The 23,526-nt window shown below is 43.3% G+C and overlaps 1 long non-coding RNA gene across 1 annotated transcript in view; it reads left to right on the top strand.

Annotated features, from left to right (window-relative positions):
- LOC110257552 overlaps positions 1-23,216 on the top strand; it is a 71,931-nt gene extending 48,715 nt beyond the window's left edge. Inside the window, exon 3 of the long non-coding RNA XR_002340327.1 lies at positions 23,017-23,216. This is a non-coding gene — a long non-coding RNA (uncharacterized LOC110257552). The remainder of the gene's footprint in view (positions 1-23,016) is intronic.

Below are 23,526 nucleotides of genomic sequence, written 5' to 3'. Positions count from 1 at the left end.
ACTGAATGAATGATATCCTCCAAATCTACATTCTTTGTCCTAGTTTTTATTATGAATTCAAGACCCATATTTCCTACTGGATGGTGGACAGCACTACCTGCCTGCCCCACTGGTACTTCAAACAAATCTCAACTCAAATTCACTGTCTTCCCCATCCTGCCCCACGTAAGCCCGTCCTCCCCCATTCTTCCTATGCCTCTCCTTAAGTAAGTCTCTTTAATTTTATGAAAATATATTTGACGTACAAAGCTGTGTTCATTTAGGCATACAGCAAAGTAAACCAATTATGCATACACATTTATCCATTCCTCTTCCGATTCTTTTCCCATATAGGTTACCACCCAGTATTGAGTAACTTTCCCTGTGCTATAGAGTAGGTCCACATTACCCATCTATTCTATATGTAGTGGTGTGTATATATCCGTACCAACCCCCTAACTGATCCATCCCCCATCTAAGTAAGCCTTAAAGATTCAAGCAGGCAGAGTTTGGAGCAGAAAACCAGCAGCCATGAAAAAAAAATGTATTTTTCTCACTTTCAATCTCAACAAATTGACAATATGGAGAAACCCAGGAGACCACAACCTTGATCTCAAACATGGATTTTTTTCCCCAGGCTTTCCTTCCTTTAGGGACCTGCCGCGTCCAAGCCCTGAAGTTCTGCTGGGGTTGTCAATCACCACCTGATCACACTGGCCAATCAGTCTCACTCCCAGGATGCGGCATGTGGAGCAGACACACAGGCAGGCAGTTGCAGCTGAGTTACTCAATCACCCAAGCATTTCTCAGACTCCTAGAGCTGGCGTGATTAGTGCTCTTCCCAGCATCTGGGGTTACCCTTCTTCCCTTAAGTCTGTGTCCCTAGCCCCATCATGCTTTCAATGAATCCTTTTTTCCCTTGCTTCAGAATCTATTTCTCCTACCTAAAATCTAAGATCTCAATACAAAGGAGAGTTAAAGCATACTTAGCTATATTTTCTGATCTTTTTAAGTTGCTTTCCAAGTGGCTAAAGAAAACATAGGTATGAAAATTTTACGATGAAACTCTGGACTAAATACTCTGAAAGGGGATAGTAGGTCTCATAAACAGTGGAGGATCAGAGGAAAGAAAATTCTGCCTGAATTCCTATTACTCTCTCTCCCTCTCTTTCTCCTTTCTCTTTCTATGTCACACACACACAGACACACAGACACAGACACAGACACACAAACACACACACACACACAAAATCTAAAGAGAAAGAAAGAAACATCTATAGAAAACATTGTCACTATCAAGAATGTTGGGCAAGGTCCTTATTTTTAAAAGCATGTGCAAAAAAAATGTACAAAATGGAAGAAAGTCTTAGAATCAAGGCCAAAGGCAAAAGATGCGGCATGAATAGGATCTGAAATCTCAGATCAAGGTGAAACTTGTGGAAAATGTTGACATTTGCAGGTGTGCTTGGAAGATGAGGAAAGAGAATGTGAAGGGGGGGAAAATGAACATTTATTGAGCACCTACTGTGTGTACTAGATATGTTACATAGACTAACACGTGTTTAACAAAGAAGGGCGAGTGGTTAAGAGATGTTTGCGGAAATTATCATAACCCTAATAGAGGCATCATAATGTCTTGTCTATATCCTGACTCTTACAGCCTTGAGTAAATGAATATAAATGAAGGCCACTCACCGTATGTCTAATGCTTAAAATTTATAAGACAAGCTTTGCTCATATTCAGCCCGGGTTTCCAACCAGTGCTCCACGGCCATCCAATGGATTCACCCTTGAAATCCGAAGGCTAAAAGAGTCATGCTCTCCTAAGTGGTAGCACTTATCTGCCGGGCAGCAAGGTGGAAGCTGGTGCTGAGTCCAGGAGCCCAGGACGTGGTATTAGGGTAGGGTCAGACCTGATCGCCCCGGTCACCACGGTCACAGGGAGCCCAGCAGGCTAATCCCCTAATACACAGCTTCGCTTTTCCAACTGAAGCCCTTCTAAGTGCTTCCCCAAATTATTCCATCAGCTGGGAACCCCAGTCGCCTAAACACCTGCTTTGGGGGATTTGAAACAGCCAATATTATACAGAGCAGCCCAGATCTTTCTCTGGTTTCTAGACAGAGGCTGTGATTTTCTTGCAACTAATACCCACGCTCGCACCCACCGCCCCATCCTGCTTGTAGCCCACAGCATCCTCCATCCTCAGGCGAGGCTGAGGCAGGGTCTAGCTCCACATGTGTGTCCCTCTCCCCAAATTCCCAAACTTTGAAAAAAAAATTTAGGAGACCTAAAGCGGGAGAAAGAAGGTTTTCTGTCTTAATGATTATGACATGTGAGCCCTTCTTTTTTTTTTTTTTTTTTTGCCTTTTCTAGGACTGCTCCCGTGGCATGTGGAGGTTCCCAGCCTAGGGGTCTAATCGGAGCTGTAGCCACCGGCCTACGCCAGAGCCACAGCAACTCGGGATCCGAGCCACGACTGCGACCTACACCACAGCTCACAGCAACACCGGATCCTTAATCCACTGAGCAAGGCCAGGGACCGAACCCACAACCTCATGGTTCCTAGTCGGATTCATTAACCACTGCACCACAACGGGAACTCCATTTTTTTTTTTTTCCTTCTTGACAAGAGTAATGGTGGCAGCGCTTGTATCCACCAACCTCTTAAAATGTAGCATGCAAAATTGAACACACTTCACAAATAGAATCTGTTTCTTTTTTCTTTTTAGGGCCGCTCCCACGGCATATGGAAGTTCCCAGGCTAGTGGTTGAATCAGAGCTATAGCTTCTGGCCTACACCAGACCCTTAACCCATTGCATGAGGCCAGGGATCAAACCCGCAACCTCATGGTTCCTGGTCAGATTCGTTTCTGCTGTGCCACAACAGGAATTCCCAGAAATACAATCTGATGGAGGCAATATAAAAATATTGGCGCAGTTACTTTCCGGGATCTTGACACTGCTTTAGCTGTGCGGGCCAAGGTGATGAGCTTTTTCCGCAGTCACATGACATTGTTAACTCATATGAAGTTAAGAACTAATTTAAACTTTTAGATCTTTTTCACAGGAGCTTATACTAAGCCAGTTCTCTCCTATTCTATAACCGATGTTTTGAATTTAAATAGGGGATTTTACATGTATGGCGATTACATCTCACTATATTAGCTGTGAATCTTTTCTCTGTCATTTGTAGTATTTGCTACCACTTCTGTACCTCTATCATGGGAAAAATTAGTAAGCTTATATTCAGTATCTTCATTCAGGTATTTGATTAAAGTAGTACACAGGGTAAACCACAGATGGAGAGTTAATGAGGGGAACTCAGAGATAGTAGGTTGAGACTCAGCTTTCTTGAATTTTTTTTTTTTTTTTTTTTTTTTTTGCTTTGTAGGGCCACACCTGTGGCATATGGAAATTCCCGGGCTAGGGGTCAAATCGGAGTTGCACCTGCCAGCCTACACCACAGCCACAGCAACAGGAGGTCCAAGCCATGTCTGCAACCTACGCCACAGCTCATGGCAACGCCAGGTCCTTAATCTGCCAAGGGAGGTCAGGAATCAAACCTGAGTCCTCTTGGCTACTAGTCGGGTTTGTTACTGCTGAGCCATGATGGGAACTCCAAAATGTTATCTTTAATCATTTGTTTTCCAAAAATGGAATGGACTTCTTAGGAGGCTAGGGAAAGAACTCAAGCAAAGTCACATGACCCTCTGCAAAGGAGGCTACAGAAGGAATGTTTGTTTGTGTGGACTTCTGAGGACAGTTCTAATTCTAGGATTCCATGATTGCATGATTCTAAGTCCAGAGATACCGGGGGAACATCTCAGCATTCCTCAAGCCCAACTCAGCCTCCTACAGGCAACTTTCCTCCCAGACTGACAAGACGGCTCCTCTAAATCCCCCCACTCACTCAGTCCCTTCACTGTTCTTATCATAGTCCATCTTTTATTATATTTGTTGGCATTAGTGTCTCATTTTGCCTTTAGACTCTTGCATTCAGTAACCACATTTTGTTTATCTTTATTTCTCTTGCACGTGTAGCGTCCAAATGCTAGGTGACAGTGACCAACATAACAGGTATCAAACGGCAGGCAGGGAAGAAAAAAAGCGTAGGTTGGGGTTTTGAATCCAGGAGATGGATTTAGAGTTCCAACGGCAAGGGGAAAATTGACCTTGGTCCCCCGTGGACTGGGCACCCCCACGGGCAGAGGCCATGTAGCCTCTTCCTACTCCTCAGAAACCAAGACTATTTAGCACGTGATAGACACTCAGTGAGTATTTGTGGAGCGATGGATGAATTGACAAGTCCTCCAACAAAGGAATTCACTTAATTCACTCTGTTTCTGGGTAGGGCTGCAAGAGGAGAAGAGCGGGGGCTGCAGGAAGCCTTAATGGTAGAACCTGATATCCTTTTGAAAGCACAACGCAAACACTGAGGCCCCAGTTGTCCTAATTGTCCTAGGAACTCATCCCTAACCCTGACTTCAGACTTCCCAACTCAGAATAATCCTCTGATCAGAGAGCCCGTGGTCTCTAACCCCACTCCTCCTCCCCCGTGGATCAAACTCGGTTTCGCTTAGGCTTGCAAGATTAGCAAATAAAACACAATATACCCCATTAAATTTGAGTTTCAGATAAACGCATATCATTCTTTTTAGGATCAGCAGGTTCCAAGCACTATTTGGGACATACTCAGGCTAAGAAAATATTTGTCATTATGTGAAATTCTAATTTAACAATGTCTCGTGTATGTTCTGGCGATCCTCTTCTGGGGCACCCTCTGGATTTGCTTTCCATACAAATTACCTTTCCTCAGCTGTCACTAGACACACGCCCTCAGTCTCATCCCCTTGCACATCATGAAATCCAGGCTCATGATTAATACTGCGGAAGGAACTTCAAATGTCAAAGCACCGTTCATTAGCAGTCACGCAGTATTGGATGGAACTTCTGATCCAATTTTGTCTCTGCTGTCAGGTTAGAGAGGTAACTGAACGAAATGGAGTTCCTTCCCTTAGTTTTCACGGAAAGTCGTTGTCAGAGCCAGAATTGTGGTCTCAGATTCTGAATCGGGAGGCTTACTGGATGATACCACCTCTGTCTCCGTTGAGGACTTTATTCTCATGTGGAGTCCTTCATCTCTTATGGGTTTTCAAATTGCCTGGAAATTCCCTGGGGGATGCAGCCAAGGATTGGGAAAGGAAGAAGCAGGGGGGTTGTTAAAAGGAAAGCCTCTATTACACGTGAGCTTCACAGCAGGCAGCTTATATGACCTAAGACATCCGAATCTGGCTGGAGACCACCTTGGCAGGAGTGGGCTAGTTTCAAAATGTTCCTTTAAACAGCACCTGGGGCAAGAGAACAAATACAAGTGACTTTCTCACTGTCTGCTTGTGTGTGTCTCGGTCTTGTTCTTGGCTCCAGAGAGATTCCAAAGGGAGAGGAAAGGAAAAAACAACAAGCCCCTTGGTTGATTTTGTTTTTCCTAACACTCTGAGTGAAACTCAAAATGGCTTAATTTTTGCATGTTGTTTTTGTGCCAAATGATTGGATGTTTTTTGCCTCAGCCCTGCAGCTCGCTCTCTCTCTCCAGCCCAGCCAGGATGCAAATTGTCTTTCGGTAAAACCCCTTTCTCTCTAAAACAGTCAGACTTCTTAAAATATGTAAAACTCAATCTTCTTATCTAGACTCAGAATACTTTCTCTTTGGGTCAAGTTCCTTGTAGAGGATGATTCATAAAACACTGCTTATTATTTAGAAACAGGTCTGCAGTTGGTCCAAAGTTATCCTTTGCCTGGCTCCTCCTTCTAAAACACACTGGAAGGGAAACAGGTTATTAGCGTCTTAAGCTTCTAGCTGTAATATTGTGTGGGAGACATTCCATTTCACTGCAAAGCAAAAGAGACATAACCTCCACGTGAAATAAAAGGGTGCATATAGATTTGAACCCGTTTTCTTTGTCGGCAACTATGGCACAATTGTCTGAACTATAATCCTTTATGAAACCTATTGAAGACCCAGGACATGGAAGGTATCTAGGAATCTATCGAGAAGACCAAGCCATAAGCACTTGTGTTAAGTTCTTCAGTACAGGTGCCAGCCATGAAGCCAAGCCCCAAAAGTGTATTTTTTTTTTTAGGGTGAAAATATTCCAATAACTTCAGACTAGACTGATCTGGAAATACCTTCTTCCTTTATCTGGCAAAGTACCCTGACAGATAAAGTAGGTGTTGTGGTATAATGATGAAAACAAACTTCTAATGCACAGGCTGACATCTTTGCATTCTGTCTGGGAGGCTGCGTAGAGCAGAGAAGTCTGTGACTTGCCAGCTGAGAGCCCCTCTCTGAGCAGGGCGCCTTTGGAGTCAAGGTCCTGCCAGTGTGTGTCTCCCAGCTCAAGAACTAAACAATCACGTCCGAACGGGCTTGGATCATCCTCCACTCTGGAAATAGGTGAACCGTCTTGACGAGGGGACAAAACTAAGACAGCCTTAATGTAGAGGTAGAGGGAAGCCAGGATGCCACGAGGAAAAGTTCTGGTGAGCATAAGACCTCAGGCAGAGAAACACATGACATTTGTAAATTAGCCTGGCTGGATGCAGACACTCTATTCAATTGCCCACCGGGGCTTTGGTACAAAGAGAAACTGCATGATAAGCTCCAGATTGCTTTTTTGCTGTCTCCAGAGGCAGAATAGAGAAACGATGGGGCTGCCGAGACCGCCATGCTTTCAAAGAATGCCTTCCAAAGGGCCTCTCTGGTGACAGCTTTGTCAAAGAAGAACCATCAGATACACTTCGAAATAAACATCCCATTCACCTTGCTTGGCGGCTGCGGCCAGACTGTCCTGTTTCTGCTCACAGATCAGCACACTTGAGGGAGGGCCTCCAAATAAGAAGCAGCTCGGTTTTGCATCCCTTGAAGGTGGAGCCGTCTGGGCCTGTGCGTACGGTTTAATTTGCAGAGCCCGACCCAGCTGGTGTTGAGCAGGATGAATGCGGAATACAGATGTGGGCCTGAGGAGGGGGCCGGACTCTGATGTCACCTCCAGAAAGGAACAGGCTGGCAGCATTCTGCCTGGTTTTGTGTTTGTACAACTCAGCTCAGGGCATATTGATTTTTTTTGGTAGTTACACCAAGGCATCAGGGAACTAAAAACCCAGGCAGGCAGCACAAAAATTCTCTCCTGGGTGAGGTGTTTTAGTTTGCAAATGACTGCAAGACAGGATCAAGCGGGAACTGGATCTTAAGACGGGGCAGAGGTGACCAGGTCACTCTGCCGTTTCTCCTCCTAAACGCCAGCTCCCCATCTGGAGAAGCTGGAGGCGCTGCACCCAGCAGGAAGCCGCCTTAGGCAGGCTCAGCATCTGTGGACAGCCCTCTCTGTAATTGCTGCTGTGAGGTCCACTGATCTCGAGTTCATCCTGGGGCCTGTCCGAAGCAGAAGGAGATTGCCCTCACGGTGCTATTCTGTCTTCACCGAGACAGATGCTGAAGTGTTTGTTCTCTCCAAAGGATATATCACGAGTCCCCAAAACGCCAAGATGAAAGCACCTTCCCCCCATTCTGCATTCAGCTCAGATGCAACAGGCTGTGCCATCTCTTGGGACCACTGCTCTTGCCAAAAGAAAATTAAAACCAATTTGGCAAGATTCTAAAGAGCCACAAACATAACTCTTTTTTTAATTTTTTTTATTTGTCTTAATTTGCCAGGAAGGTGATGCTCCCACAGGAATGAGAGGGAGACATTCAGAACTGTTTTAAGAGAAAGAGAGTCAAAGGGGAAAGCATGCCGTTCCATTTTCTTTCCAGGGAGGAATTACAAAACTTAATTCGGTCCCCCAGCAAAAAAGATTCATGGAGTGAAAAGGTGTACAGGTTGTATTTGCTACCAAAACACACAGCCATGGAGCCGAGGGGACGTAGAAGTCCTATGTAACAGAGTCTGAGTCAGCAGTATTTGAGTTGTAAAGTGACTTTTGTTGCCACGTGCTTTTATGTAAAGGCCTTAGATTTTTTTTTTCTTTTTTTTTTTCTTTTTAGGGCCTCACCCTCAGCATATGGAGGTTCCCAGGGTGGGGATCAGAACTGGAGCTGTAGCTCCAGCAAGGCCAGATCTGATCCACATCTGTGACCTACACCACAGCTCACAGCAACACTAGATCCTTAACCCACTGAGTGAGGCCGGGGATCCAACGTGCATCCTCAATCATATCAGATTCATTTCCACTGAGCCACAACGGGAATGCCGGCCTTAAAATTTTTTTAAGGCTAAAGATGATTGAATGGCAGTTCCCTTTGTAGCTCAGCGGTAATGAACCCAACTAGTATCCATGAGGACTCAGGTTTGATCCCTGGCCTCACTCAGTGGGTTAAGGATCCAGGGTTGCCATGAACTGTTGTGTAGGTCACTGACACAGCTTGGATCCTGCATGGCTATGGCTGTGTCGTAGGCCAGCACCTGCAGCTCTGATTTGACCCCTAGCTTGGGAACTTCCATATGCCACAGGTGCAGAAAAGAAAAAGAAAAAAATACTGAATGAATGAATGAAATTCAAATAATAGAGATTTGAATTAGATTGTAATTGTTTGTATTCACTAGTGCCTGCTACATGCCACCTGTGTTCTAAGTGCTTTGAATGTATTGGTATATTCTTTCTATTTTGTTTTTCTTTTTATGGCTGCACATGCTGCATGGGGAAGTTCCTGGGCTAGGGATCAAATTGGAGCTGTGGCTTCAGTCTACACCACAGCTACAGTGATACCAGATCCAAGCCACATCTGCAACCTATGCTGCAGCTGGAGGCAATGCTGGATCCTTTACCCAACTGAGTGAGGCCAAGGATCAAACCTGTGTCCTCAAGGACACTATGTTGGGTTCTTAACCCACTGAGCTACAGTGGAAACTCCTGTATTGGTATATTCTTAATTCCACTTTACAAATACAGAAACTAAGGATCAGAGAGGTGTGTAACTTTCTCAAGGTCACATACCTAGCAAGTGGTAAAGCCAAAATGTAAATGCATGCTGTCTCCAAATGTAGTCAAGATGGCAGAGTGGGAAGACCCCAAGCATACCTTCTCCCATGGACACACCAAATTATAGTTATTTACAGAGCAACTATCATAAGAACAACCTGAAGACTAGCAGAAAATATTTTTCCACAAAGATGTAAAGAAAGAACCAAAATGAGACAGGTAGGAGGGCAGAGATGTGGTAAATAAAGACTTACACCCCCAGGTAGGTGACTCACAAAGAGGAGGATAATCATAATTGCAGAAGTTTTTCCCAGGGAACAAGGGGCCTGAGCCCCAGGTCAGACTCCTCAGTCCAGGGATCTTGCACGGAGAACATATGCTCCTAGAGTGTCTGGCTTCAAAGGGCAGCAGGCTTGCATATGGGAGAACTGGGGGGCTATAGAAACAGAGACTTGCTATTAAAATGTGCTTGCAAAATATCACATGCTCTGAGTCCCAGGACAGAGGCAGTCATTTGAAAGGAGCCTGGTCACACCCACTTGCTGATAATGAGAAGCCTCCTGGGGAAGCAGGAGGTAACTGGGACACCCTTGGGAACACAGACTGGCAGCAGACAAATCAGGGATCTCATTCTACCACAAGGATACTGGGGCTGGTAAGGACCATTTTGGAGTCCTCCTTCTACCATACTAGTGCCAGGAGCTTACCTACCCATCAGAAGGCTGGTACCAGCTGCAAGGACCCCCTGAACCCTCAGCCAGCCACCCTGTTACCCATCTCTGCCTACCATCAGGCTTACACAAGCCCTGGACCCCCATAGGCCCCATAGTCATTCACCTTGGGACTCAGCTCTGGCACCAGTGGGCCAGCAGCAGCCCAAGGATCCCCCAGGCTGCATGATCAGCCAGGACACAGCTTCACCCATCAGTGGGCCAGGAGCCATGACACTAGGCAGGACCTGGCAGCCAACCTGGCAAAGGGCCAGTCCTTCCTACCAGTACGCCCACAGCATCAGTATTACCCCATAGAAGGACTTGTGCAGCCCATGTGGGAACACTCTTAGACCATATAGCTCTGGTGACCAGAGGGGAATGTGCTACTGGGCTCCATTGGACATCTCCTATGTGAGCCACTTCTCTAAGAGCAGGAAGCATAATCAACCTACCTAATACTTAGATATAAACAGAGAGAATTGGGCAAAATGAGGAGACAGAAAAATATGTTCCAAATGAAGGAACAATACCAAACCCCAAAAGAAGAACTAAGCAAATTGGAGATAAATTTATCCAACGAAGAGTTCAAGGTAATGATCATAAAGATGCTCAATGAACTCAGGAAAAGAATGGATGAACATAGTGAGAAGTTTAACAAAGAGTTATGAGAAGTTTAACAAAGAATTACATGAAGAACCAAAAAAATCTGAAGAATACAATATTTGATATAAAAAATATATGAGGAGGAATCCATAGTAGATTAGATGATACAGAGGAACAGACATGCAAGCTTGAAGACAGAGTAATGGAAAATGCCCAAGCTAAACAAAAGAAGAAAATATTTTTTTAAAAATGAGAATTGTTTAAGAAACTTTGTGACAACATTGAGCATACTAACATTTGCATTATAGAAGGGTCTCAGAAAGAAAAGAGAGAGAGAACAGGGCAGAAAACTTATTTGAAGAAATAATAACTGAAAACTTCCCTAATGTGGGAAGGAAACATACATCCAGTCCAGGAAGCATAGAGAGGAACCCAAAGAGAGGAACCCAAAGAGATCCACACCAAGACAAGTTATGATTAAAATGGTACTAATTAAAGATAGAGGACTTAAAAGTGCCAAGGAAAAGGCAATAAATTACATACAAAGGAACTCCCATAAGGCTTTCAGCTGACTTTTCAGCAGAAACTTGCCAGCCAGAAGGAAGTGGCATAATATAGTCAAAGTAATGAAGGGAAAACACCTACAACCAAGAATATTCTACCCAGCAAGGCTATCATTCAGTTTGGGGGAATGATAAGGAGTTTTACAGACAAGCAAAAGCTAAGAGTTCGGCACCACAAACCAACCAGTTTTATAAGAAATGTTAAAGGAACTTCTCAAATAAGAAAGAAAGACCACAACTGGAAATAGGAAAATTACAAAAAAAAAAAAAATCTCATCAGTAAAAGCAAACATACAGTAAAGGTAGTAGATCAATCATTTATAAAGTTGGTAAGAAGGTTAACAAAGTAGTAAAATCAACTATATCCACAAAAAGTTAAGTGATACACAAAACCAAAGATGTAAAATATGCTGTCAAAAATATTAAACATGGGATAGAGGAGTAAAATTTCAGAGTTGTTAGAATGCACTCAAAAGATCATCTATGGGAGTTCCTGTCATGGCTCAGCAGTTAACGAATCTGACCAGGAACCATGAGGTTGTGGGTTCCATCCCTGGCCTTGCTCAGTGGGTTAAGGATCCGGCATTGCCGCAAGCTATGGTGTGGGTTGCAGATTCGGCTCGGATCCCACGTTGCTGTGGCTGTGGTATAGGCTGGCAGCTATGGCTCCGATTGGACCCCTAGCCTGGGAACCTCCATATGCTGCAGAAGAGGCCCAAGAAATGGCAAAAAGACAAAAATAAATAAATAAAAAATAAATCAGCTGTAATTGAAACAAAACATGATAAAAATATACTCCAAGATTACCGGCTCAGTGTTTACCAGAGAAGTGTTTGGGTCCAGACTCCAGCATCTCGAGGGAAAAAAAAAAAAGATCATCTATGACAGAGGAGGCAAGAATATACAATGAGGAAAACATAGCTTCTTCAGTAAACAGTATTGGGAAGACTGGACAGCTACATGCAAAATAGACTACTTTCTCACAACATATGCAAAAATAAACTTAAAATGGATTAGAGACTTACATGTAAGACCGAAACCATAAAACTCCTAGAAGAAAATATAGGCAGTACGCTCTTTGACATTAGTCTTAGCAATGTTTTTTGGGTATGTCTCCTTAAGCAAGAGAAATAAAAGCCAAAATAGACAAATGGGACTACATCAAACTAAAACTTTTGCATAATGAAGGAAACTGTCAACCAAACAAAAAGACAGCCTACTAAATTGGACAATGTATTTGCCAATGACATGTCTGATAAGGGGTTAATACCCAAAATATACACGTATACCTACAACTCAACATCAAAACAAGCAAATAACCAGATTAAAACATGGGGAGAGGACCTGAATAGATGTTTTTCCAAAGAATGGTCTTAACTGCTAGACTTTACTGCCTCTCAGAAGTCCTTAATCTTGGTTTTCCCACTCTGGCAGGTATAACATGATACATACAAAAGAGGGCATGTTCAGATGTCCTCAAATTTTGGCCCTCTCCTCTGACTTTTGCAGTGAAATAAACAGCTCCACACACTTTTATTTTCAATCATGGCACTATTAAGGTATTTATATATATCAGTCAAAGACTTTGAATAATAAATATAGCTAATCTATTTCACTGAACATTTTTTAAAGACTTGATTTTTCTCTAGACTTCTACTCCCAAGTTAATATTCAAGTCAGTAAATACCACTAAAGAATAAATATAAAGCCATGGTGTTCTACTGTTAAAACTTGAAATCAAAACATGAAAGTTAAAGTTATTATTATGAATAATGTTATTCCAAGTTTCATTTGCCTCACTGCTCTACCTTTGATTCAGGAATAATAACTCATATGTCATCATTAAGAGATATAGTCACGGCATCCTTTTTGCTCTCACGCGATGCCGATACAGATGTACTTTACATATGCCCTTCATCTACCCTTGCCTTCTTGCTTGTTAAAATTTATTCATGGGTAAAATTAAAAAATAAACAGAAGTAGCTATGATCACAGGTTCTACAGTCATTTGTAAGCACGATTACAACAGCATATCAGTAATTATCAAAAGAAATCATATTAGAATGGGAAAGGATGGAGCATTATAAACGTAATCTTAAGTCAGCTCCAATTTATTTTTTAAAAAGAAAAATCACTCCAGAACCTGATTGTTGTACAATTATTAACTAATTATTTGTTATATGTTTCTTAACTTGGCACAACACATCAGTGTGTCCTGAATTTACAGTTAAGAATAAAATAAAAATAAAAAAGGGGTTCCTGTTGTGGTGTGCAGAAACAAATCCGACTATTAACCATGAGGTTATGGGTTTGATCCCTGGCCTCGCTCAGTGGGTTAAGGATCCAGTGTTGCCATGAGCTGTGGTGTAGGTCACATATGCGGCTTGGATCCCTTGGTGCTCTGGCTGTGGCGTAGGCTTGTGGCTAGAGCTCCCATTAGACCCCTAGCCTGGGAACCTCCATATGCCTCAGGCTCGGCCCTAGAAAAGGCAAAAATACAGGAAAAAAAAAATGCTAAGCTGGGGAGTTCCGGTCATGACTCAATGGTAACAAACCCAACTAGTATCCATGATCCATGAGGACATGGGTTCAACCCTTGCCTCACTCAGTGGGTTAAGGATCCAGTGTTGGCATGAGCTGTGATGTAGGCTCCAGACAAGGCTCCAATCCTGCATTGCTATGGCTGTGGTGCAGGCTGGCAAGTACAGCTCCAATCTGACCCCTGGCCTGGGAATTTCCATATGCCGTGGGTGCAGCCCTAAAAAAAAAAAAAAAAAAAAAGAATAACTGAGCTGGACAAATTTTGCCACAGTCTGATTCAGCTACTCATTCATTTATTCATTCATTCAACAAATACTTACTGCCTGCTACCCTTGTGTCACAATCTTTTTATCTTCTGTAGGCATGCTCATCAGAAATTCAGTTCCCTGGCATTCCCTTGTGGTGCAGTGAGTTAAGGACCTTGCATTGTCACTGCAGTGGCTTGAGTTGCTACTGTGGCGTGGGTTCAATCCCTGGCCCTGGAACTTCCACATGCCACAGTGGGTATGGCCAAAAGAAAAAGAAAAACATAAGAAGAAACTGAGTCCCCTACACCTCGTGCCCAATAAGAATGTTCTATGTGTTGAATGATATCATTTTTATTAAATACTTTGGGCTTTTCTTCTAGCTTTCAATTCTTTTCCCTCCCACCCAAACAACTGGCTTTCTTCAGGAGAACGCAGTGGAGGTTAAAACCCTTCATCTTTGTCCAGAGCAGCCTCTATAAACTTCTTTCCCTCCCGAGTAAATCAGAGCTTAATCATTTCAGAATCTCAGTGATAACACATTCTGAAGCTGGTGCTTATTGTCACCTGTCTCTTAGCATTCGTCATCAGCACGCCAGAAAGCCAAACTATCTTGTCTGTCATTGTTAGGAAGGAGATGGAGCAGAAATGGGCAAGGCTAATCACCATTAGTGGAATGGTCAAACGGTGAGACCCCAACATCAAATGCTGTCACTTGCATGTGGAATCTGAAAAAAAAAGACACAGTGAACTCTGCAGAATAGATACTGACTCACAGACTTTGAAAAACTTATGGTTTCCAAATGAGACAAGTTGGGGGGTGGAGAGGGATGCGCTGGGGGTTTGAGATGGAAATGTTATAAAATTGGGATGTGACGATCATTGTACAACTATAAATGTAATAAAATTCATTGAGTAATTTTAAAAAAAGAAAAGAAATGATTCAAGGGTTTTTCACTCAAAAAAAAAAAATTGGGAGCTATTGACTTCTGACTCTAAAATTTATTTTGGTGATAAGAAAGCCAAAGTCTATACTGAGGGAAAAAGCCAAGATGGTGAACCCTGAGGAAAAAATTATACAGTAATTCTATCATGACTATATAACAAGTGCCATAATTAGAAACTTCTCTTTCTCTCCTGCTATGAATTTCAAAAATAGGATGGATTTATTCTGCTTGAAAATAACATTCTTAAGGATAAAAGACCCTTGGGAAATCCTAGAACAAGAAACTATCCAACCTCTACAATGCAATTAGCAGTCCATCAATATATATTTATTTGCTTTTTATAAAAATCTCCATTGTGTACATGACTGCATTGAATTTTTATGAAGCCCATAATAGAAACGTACTGACTCATCGACAGAGCTTGAATTGATTCAGAAAATGCTATGATAAAAATCTCAGTTTGGTATTTCTGGCTTTCTTATACAGAAGAGGATTTCAGCAGCTCTTTAAAACACATCCTGAAGACACAGTCCACCACTCGAGAATTTGATTTTTGTTTTTAGCCATCCTATCTAGGTTTTCTCCTGAAGTTAATCATATGGTGGCATTCTTTGTTCTACCTTGAAATAACAGGCAACAATGCAAATCACAACTGAAAAATTCATTTAACAAACTCAGTGGAGCAAATGAATCATGAGACTATTGGGAGATGGATTTTTAACTTGTTACTGAAGCACGAGACAAGACTTGTGTCTAAGCCAGCGGCTTTTTTTTTTTTTTTTTTTCCAGAGCTGAAAATGTGAAATGTGTTCTCTCTGGTTATCAATGAGCCACAGGAGGTGGGGGGAACCGGCTTGGTTTAATTCAAAGTCACCTGAAGTCTTGTTTGAAGTTCATTAAGGCAGTTCAGTTCAATTCCACAAACATTTACAGCACTGCCTTACGTAAGGCGGTATGTGTGCTAAGGGCTGTGTGAGCCACAGTGATGCCGCGACCCCAGCACAGCCCCTCAAAACCCAGAAGACTGCCATCCCCAACTGCATCATCACACAATCTTTTTCTAGTTGGCTTCAGTGATACTAAGAAATTGACATCGATAGATAAGTCACTTGCCTCTTCATTTACCCACTTCCTTCACTGTTGATTGACTCTCTGGGAGTGAGTGTCAGACATAGAGACATGCCCTTTGTTCAAGAAGCTTACAGTCTAGAGGGGAACTGAAACCATAGCACAAGTGATGTGTGTTGGGGTGGAAGCTGTATGGAAGCTATGGAAGGCACAACAGGAGGATACCTGGTGGTGAAAGAGGCTTCCTGGAGAAATTGACAATGAAGCCCACACCTGAAGGATGCATAGGAGTTAAACCATTGAAGAAGAGGAAATAACCTAGGCAGGGGAAATAGTGTGTACAAAGGCTGAGAGATGAGAAAGCAACACAAGAATGAGGTGAGCTCTCAGGCTTCAGGGGGCAAGTAAAAGGAAATGAAGAGCTTCAAAGCCATGAACAAATGTTTGAATTTCATGTCAAGGACAACTGGAAGTCACTGAAAGCCTTTAAGCAGAAGAATGACAGGGTCTATCTTAAAGAATCACTCTGGATTCACATCATATTTCATCGGGGCATTGCAAATTAAAATAAAAATGAGAGGCGTGCCCTTGGGGTGCAGGGGGTTAAGGATCTGGCATTGTTGCTGCCGTGGCTCGGATCACTGCTGTGGCATGGGTTTCAATCCCTCACCTGACAACTTCCACATGCCGCTGGTATGGCCAAAAATTAATTAATGAATTAACAATAAAATAACAGTGAGATACTACCATATATCTATTACATGGCCAAGGTCTGAAACACCAACACCACCAAATGCTGGCAGGGATATGGAGCAACAGGAAATTTCCATTCCTTGCTGGTGGGAATGCAAAATTATACAGCCACTTTGGAAGACATTTTTAGGGGAGTTTACATTGTGGCTCAGTGGAAATGAATCTGGTATCCATGAGGGGACGCAGGTTTGATCCCTGGCCTCATTCAGTGGGCGCTGCTGTGAGCTGTGGTGCAGGTTGCAGACCGGCTCAGATCCTGCGTGTCTGTGGCTGTGGTAGAGGCCAGCAGCTGTAGCTCGATTTGAGCCCTAGCCTGAGAACCTTCATATGCCATGGAAGTGGCCAGAAAAAGACTAAAAAAAAAAAAAAAAAAAAACATTTTGACAGTTCTTAGAAAACTAACATACTCTCACCATATGATCCAGCAATTGCTCTCCTTGGTATTTACTTAGGAACTGTAAGTTTATGTCCACACATAAACATCCGCATGGATATTTGTCGTGCTTATTGATAATTGCCAAAACTTGAAAGCAACCAAGAGGTCTTTCCAAAGGTGAATGGATAAATAAACTGTGTACATCTGGAATATTATTCAGCACTGAAAAGAAATGATCAACAAGCCATGAAAAGAGGTGAAAGAAGCTTAAATGCGTATTATTAAATGAAGGAAGCCAATCTGAAAAGGCTACATGCAGTATGATAACAATTATGTGACATTCTATAAAAGGCAAAACTATGGAGACAGTAAAAGGATTAGTCGTTGACAGAGATTAGAGGTGGGGGGATGGATGAGTAGGTGGAGAATTAAAGATTCCTAGGGCAGTGAAACTACTCTGTATGCTATTATTATGGTGAATACATGTCACTATACATTTGTCCAAACCCATGAAATGTTCAACACCAAAAGGGAGCCCTAATGTAAATTATAGGCTTTGGGTGATAATGACATGTCAGTGGAGGTTCATCGCCTGTGACTGATGTACCATTTTGGTGGGGGGTGTTGGTAATAGGAGAGCCTATGCATGTGTGGGGTCAGGGGGCACACGGGACATCTCTGTACCTTCTACTCAATTGTGCTATGAGCCTAAAACTATGCTAAACAAATTTTTAAAAAGAAGAAGAACTCTGGATGCTGGGCAGAGAATGGGCTGGAAAACTAATAGTTTTGACAATCATGGAGAGGAATTTATTTGGGGCAACCAAGTGCCCCTGAAACTTGATGTTAAGGTTTTGAAATGTATGAGGGATGAATGAGGGATCCTCTAAATCCTAATGAAGAAAGGTGACTGCTATACACAAAAGTTGAAATCTTTTCCATTGTATGTACTCAGTCTGAAGACAGACCACCTTACCACAAGGGCAGCCAGCCTGGGGGCTAAAACAGTAGGAGCCAAAAGAGTGAGCATTTAGTAGTGTGTCTTCAGCAGCAGCGTCCAGATCTGCAGGTGTAGCTGATGGTATAAATGAGTATATTAGTCTATAATAACTCAATGGCTCCAGCTGTTAATTTCATCCTGCCTAGTAGACGGTCAATAAATATTTGTTTGAAGTGAATTGGGTTAAATTGGATTCCATGCTCACAAGCAACTTTCTGATCACAATCTGGCTTCCTGTGAATATTTTGGGAGCATAAAATGTACTGATGATCTGACACCAACTTTCCAGCCTGGTTTCTATTTCTACTTTTGCCATAAGTGATTAAGTTGGCTTTATGATTGATGTATCCATCTGTGTTGTGTTTGGTCAGTATAATGGACACTTGGGGTTGTTTATCTAGCATCTGTCTCCCCTTCCTCTTTCAGTCACTAAGTCTGTTTTTCCATTTAGTTACCTATCCCTCCACCATGTAGTCGATGTGCTTCTGGGCTGACCCCTCCTCCAGCTGGTCCTTTTTTTAAAAAATGATTTTTATTTTTTCCATTATAGCTGGTTTACAGTGTTCTGTAGTTTTTACTGTACAGCAAAATGACCCAGTCACGCATACATATATACATGCTTTTCTCACACTATCCTCCATCATGCTCCATCATAAGTGACTAGATATAGTTCCCAGTGCTATACAGCAGGATCTCATTGCTTATCCAAAGGCAAAAGTTTGTATCTATTAACCCCAGACTCCCAGTCCATCCCACTCCCTCCCCCACCCCCTTGGCAACCACAAGTCTGTTCTCCAAGTCCATGAGTTTATTTTCTGTGGAAAGGTTCATTTGTGCCATATATTAGATTCCAGATATAAGTGATATCATATGGTATTTGTCTTTCTCTTTCTGACTTACTTAACTTAGTATGAGAGTCTCTAGTTCTGTCCATGTTGCTGCAAATGGCGTCATTTTGTTCTTTTTAATAACTGAGTAGTATTCCATTATGTATATATACCACATCTTTTTTTTTTTTTTTTTGTCTTTTTGCCTTTTCTAGGGCCGCTGCCGCAGCATATGGAGATTCCCAGGCTAGGGGTCTAATCAGAGCGTAGCCACCGGCCATGCCAGAGCCACAGCAACGCAGGCATCTGAGCCGTGTCTGCAACCTACACCATAGCTCACAGCAACACTGGATCCTCGACGCACTGAGCAAGGCCAGGGATCGAACTCACCACCTCATGGTTCCTAGTCGGATTCGTTAACCACTGCACCATGACGGGAACTCCAATATACCACATCTTTTAATCCATTCGTCTGTCAATGGACATTTAGGTTGTTTCCATCTGGGAGTCTAAAGTCAAGCATCACAATTAAGTGGGGCCATAGAGTTTAGTTCAGATGTTGGCACATGGCCAAAAGTGGTCTAAGTGAAATTCAAGAGTTTTTCTCGCAAAACTGGAACAGATCATCTCCTTCCTAAGGATGAGAAAGGAAGCATGGACATGACTGGGATCCAGTTTGCTGCTGTGTGTTTAGGTTCGTGCGTCAGTGTGGTAAGGCTATAGTGCCCAGTTGTTTGGTCAAACACCAGTCTAGCTGTTGCTGTCAAGATATTTTTTAGATGTGACTAGCATTTAAATCACTGGACTTTGAGTAACACAGATTATCCTCCAAAGGTGGGTAGGCCTCATGCAATCAATTCAAGACCTTAAGAGAAAAGACTGGGATACCCCCCCAAAAGGATTTCTTCTCCAGACTGCCTTGGGACGTAAGAATGCAACATCAACTCCTCTGGGTCTCCAGTCTGCCAACCTATCCTACATATTTGGGATTGCCAGTCCCTATAAACCTGTAAAATAGATTATATAGGTAGATATGTAGATAGAGAGATCTCCCATTAGTTCTGTTTCTTTAGAGAACTCTAACTAGTACAACTAGTACAGCTCCTGTCAGGGAACAAAGCAGACACACAGAAAAGAGAAGAGCCAAGGCAATTATGAGGGACCTAAGCCAGCCTGTATCAAACCCAGTCTGAAGCCCACATGTATCAATTAGGATATTTTAGAAGCAAGTAACAAAAAGCCCAACTGCCTTAAACAATGTGGGAATGTATGATTTACAAAGTAGAAACTCCAGTGGTAGAACAGCTTCTGGTCCAGCAGGTCAGTGATATCATCAAAGAAGTGGGTTCTTTGCTTTTCTCTGCCCCACTCTCCACAGTTCCTCGTCCCAGGTCTGTTACTCTCATACGTACTGGCTGACATTGATAACAATCAGAGCTACCCACTTCTTCCTTCTCATCCAGTGGAGGAGACTGAATTTCCATAATTCTCTCAAAAGTGAGGATGATTCTTCCTTCATATCACATTAGTCCAGATGGTGCAGGTTTGCCAAACACTGAACCAGTCGTTGTCAAGGAAGAGGAATAGGGGAGATTATATCCTGATTGGCTTAAATGAATCAAGATGAACCCTCAGGGTCTTGTCCCTCAGCTCGCATTGCTGCTACACAACAAGGAAGGATGGAATGGACATAAAGCGGGCTGCAATAACATCCACTGATGAGCCCAACTGCTGCGTTTTCTGATATATGAGCTAACAGATTGCCTGTTCAAGCCATTTTGAATTGGCTTTTAAGTGATTTACTACCCAAGTTACCTTAACTATTACAGTAAGCATTAAACCTATCCTCAAGATCTGATGGCCTCTGGAGATCCTGACAAAACCGACTCTGTGCCTTTAGGATTGAAGACCAGCCCCTAAATCCTGGTCTGCTCCCTGGCCAGTGTCACTCTAAGAGGGCTTGTTTCTCTAGTTCGGGTGTCTGCATTAGCTGACCCTCCCATAGCTCGTTCCACACCTAAAACCCTCTGGGTCTGTCCCTCACCCCGCTCATTAGCTCTTCTGAGTGCTGGACCGCATGATTAACCACCACGGGGTGTCCCCCTTCTCCCTGTCCCCTGACCGTCTATCCTGTCCTGTGCACAAGTCACCCGTTCAGGTTTACATCCGCTGCCTGCTTCCCTTGGTGACATTACTCACCTCCCAGAGAGGGGGGAAAAAAGCCATTTAACTGCTACCTTACTTCAAGCTGGGTGAGATGCTTTCTAATTTAAGTCTCATAATAGCCTTAAGGAAAAGCTACTAAAATCCTTATTTCACAAATGAGAAAACTATGACCCTAGAAGATTATATAACTTGACCAGAGTCATGCTGCTTGGAAAGGATTCAAACCCCAGCTGGTCTCCTCCCAAGCCTGCGCTCTCTCTGCTCTATCTCTACCGCACCGTGGAAGAGCCTGCCACTCTCACTCATGACTGAATCTTGTTACCCAGTTTGGGTGTGATCCGAGCTGGTGCTCTACAGCCCTCCTGGTTCATCTCTGGTGGACTTCCCATCCCACCACTCATGGCTGTTCCCCAGACCTTCCCTCATTCCTCAAGACCCTATTTGCTGTGTTTTCTGTCCATGGAGTGTGGCTAAGGCTCGACCACCCAGGGAAATTGGAGCTCACCCAATCTAAGTTCCTTCATGCAGCCAGGTCTTCAACACATCACATCTTTCCTCCTAATCTTAGCTACAATCTCAGAAGGCAAGATCCATCTTCCCTGTAACACTGTCCTACTTATTTGAACCCTCTTCTGCAATAATCCCTTCTTATCTGCCATCTTGAATTCTTTTTTTTTTTTTTTTTTTTTTTTTTGGCCATGTGCATGCATGTGGCATTTCCTGGGCCAGGGATCAAATCAGAGCCACAGCTGTAACCAGAGCCACAGCAGTGACAATGCTGGATCCTTAACCCACAAGGGAATTCCCCCATTTTCATTCTCGTTTGCTAGCCCTTTCCATTAAACCTTGAAATCGTCTCTGTTCTCTCCTATTCTAAAAAGCTAGCCAAGTATTAATTAACCCTCCTGGACCCTTCTGGTTCTTATCCGCTCTGACTTTGGCTGCAAAACTCTCTGCATTCTCATTTTTATCCCTCAATGTCTGATTTCTTTTAAATCTTCCACCGCCCTCCACCACGAACATCCCCCCACGCAAATAACAACTCTCAGGAAAGTTAAAAACGACCTCCTTCTTCCCGTTTTGGAGTCTTTTCAGCACTTCGTCTTCTTTAACTGTCTGCAGCATTTGACACTACGGTCCACCCACTCCTGGAAATTTGGCCTCGCATTGATTTTTGTGACAGTGTTTTCCTTCCATCTCTCTTGCCACTCCTTGGCCTCCTCTCTTGTCAGGCCCATTTCCTTCTCCTTACCCTCTCCCCTCCCAAGCAGCTGGCCGCCTGATCCGCTCCCCATCACTGCCTCTGTGGGGAAGCTGGTCTGTTGGGAGTTTTCCGCCCCACATCCATGTTGGTCCCTAAAAGTTCATCCCCAGCCTTTCACTTCAGCCACCTACCTGTCTGCCCCCAATGCATGTACAACTCAGCCCATTCAAGCATAGGTAATTGTTTCATTTTCCAGAACCACCTCTCCTTACCACTGCTGCATGTCTTGACATTGTGTGGATGCCCAGGCCAGAAATCTCAGAGTCATCTTTAATTTTGTCTTATCTTTCCCTGCTCCCTATTTGTTCAGTCACCATAGTCTTATTTTTTCCCTTCAAACCACCTCCAAAAGGTACCTTTTTCTCTCTAATTATAAAAGGAAGGGGGTGGATACCCTGCCAACCTTAGCCCAAGTCTACCTCGTGTCTGGGTGGCTGCAGGAGCTGTGTCTCCCTGCCCACCCCTGCCTCCAGTCTCCCCAATCCTCGCCAGTTCATCACCGAACACCGTCCTGGATTACTAAAGGACACACGGTAGCTCCCCTTGTCCGGGAGCAAGCCCAGTCTCGCAGCTCTTGCCAGGGGCCTCCCTGGTGAGGTCCCACCAATGTCTCTTCTCCTGTCTTCCTGGATCTTCCATCCCAAGATGTAATCTGGCTCCGAGGTGTAAAGACTGCTCATGCTGCAGAGAACAAACCGGTGGTTACCAGTGGGGAGAGGGAAGCAGAGAGGGGCAATGAAGGATGAAGAGGTACAAGCTCTTAAGATACGAAATATGCTGTGAGGATGTATTGTACAACACAAGGTATACAGCCAATATTTTTAATAGCTATAAATGGAATAGAACCTTTAAAAATTGTGAATTACTGTAGTGTGTACCCGTAACCTATTATATAGCAACAATACTTTTGCTTATTCCGTAAAGGAGCTGTACAGGGCTAACCAAACAGCTTCATTGCAAATGTTAAAGATTTATTTACTTTTTCCTTTAGCAACATACATTACTTGGATTCCTTCTGTGTACCCAGACGCCATGGAAGCAGGAAGAAGTAGATGACAGACTCCTGTCTTTCCCAGCTCACCGTCTACTGGGAGAGACAAAGATAAGCATTTACGAACAATGATCACTCCATCCAAAATAGTGATTTTTAAAAATTAATCACACCGGAGCTCCCACTGTGGTGCAATGGGATTGGCGGTGTCTTGGGACCGCTGGGACACTGGTTCAATCACTGGCCTGCACAGTGGGTTAAGGACTCAGCATGGCCACATCTGCAGCTTAGGATGCAACTGTGGCTCAGGTCTGATCCCTAGCCTGGGAACTCCACATGGCATGAGGAGGCCAAAAAAGAAAAAAAAAAAAAAAATCACGCAGAAAAATATTGTCCATCGCAAAGGTTATACGTGCACATGCTGGATTTTTTTTTTTAATTCTATCATTACATAAGTATGTAAAATAAATGGTGAAATACCCCTGCTATTCTATTTCCCTAATTGTCATT

This window comes from Sus scrofa, chromosome 18, assembly GCF_000003025.6.
Source record: "Sus scrofa isolate TJ Tabasco breed Duroc chromosome 18, Sscrofa11.1, whole genome shotgun sequence".
Classification (NCBI taxonomy): Eukaryota; Metazoa; Chordata; class Mammalia; order Artiodactyla; family Suidae; genus Sus; species Sus scrofa.
Note: the sequence above shows the minus strand (reverse complement) of the source record. Positions and strands in the feature narration are given on the sequence as shown.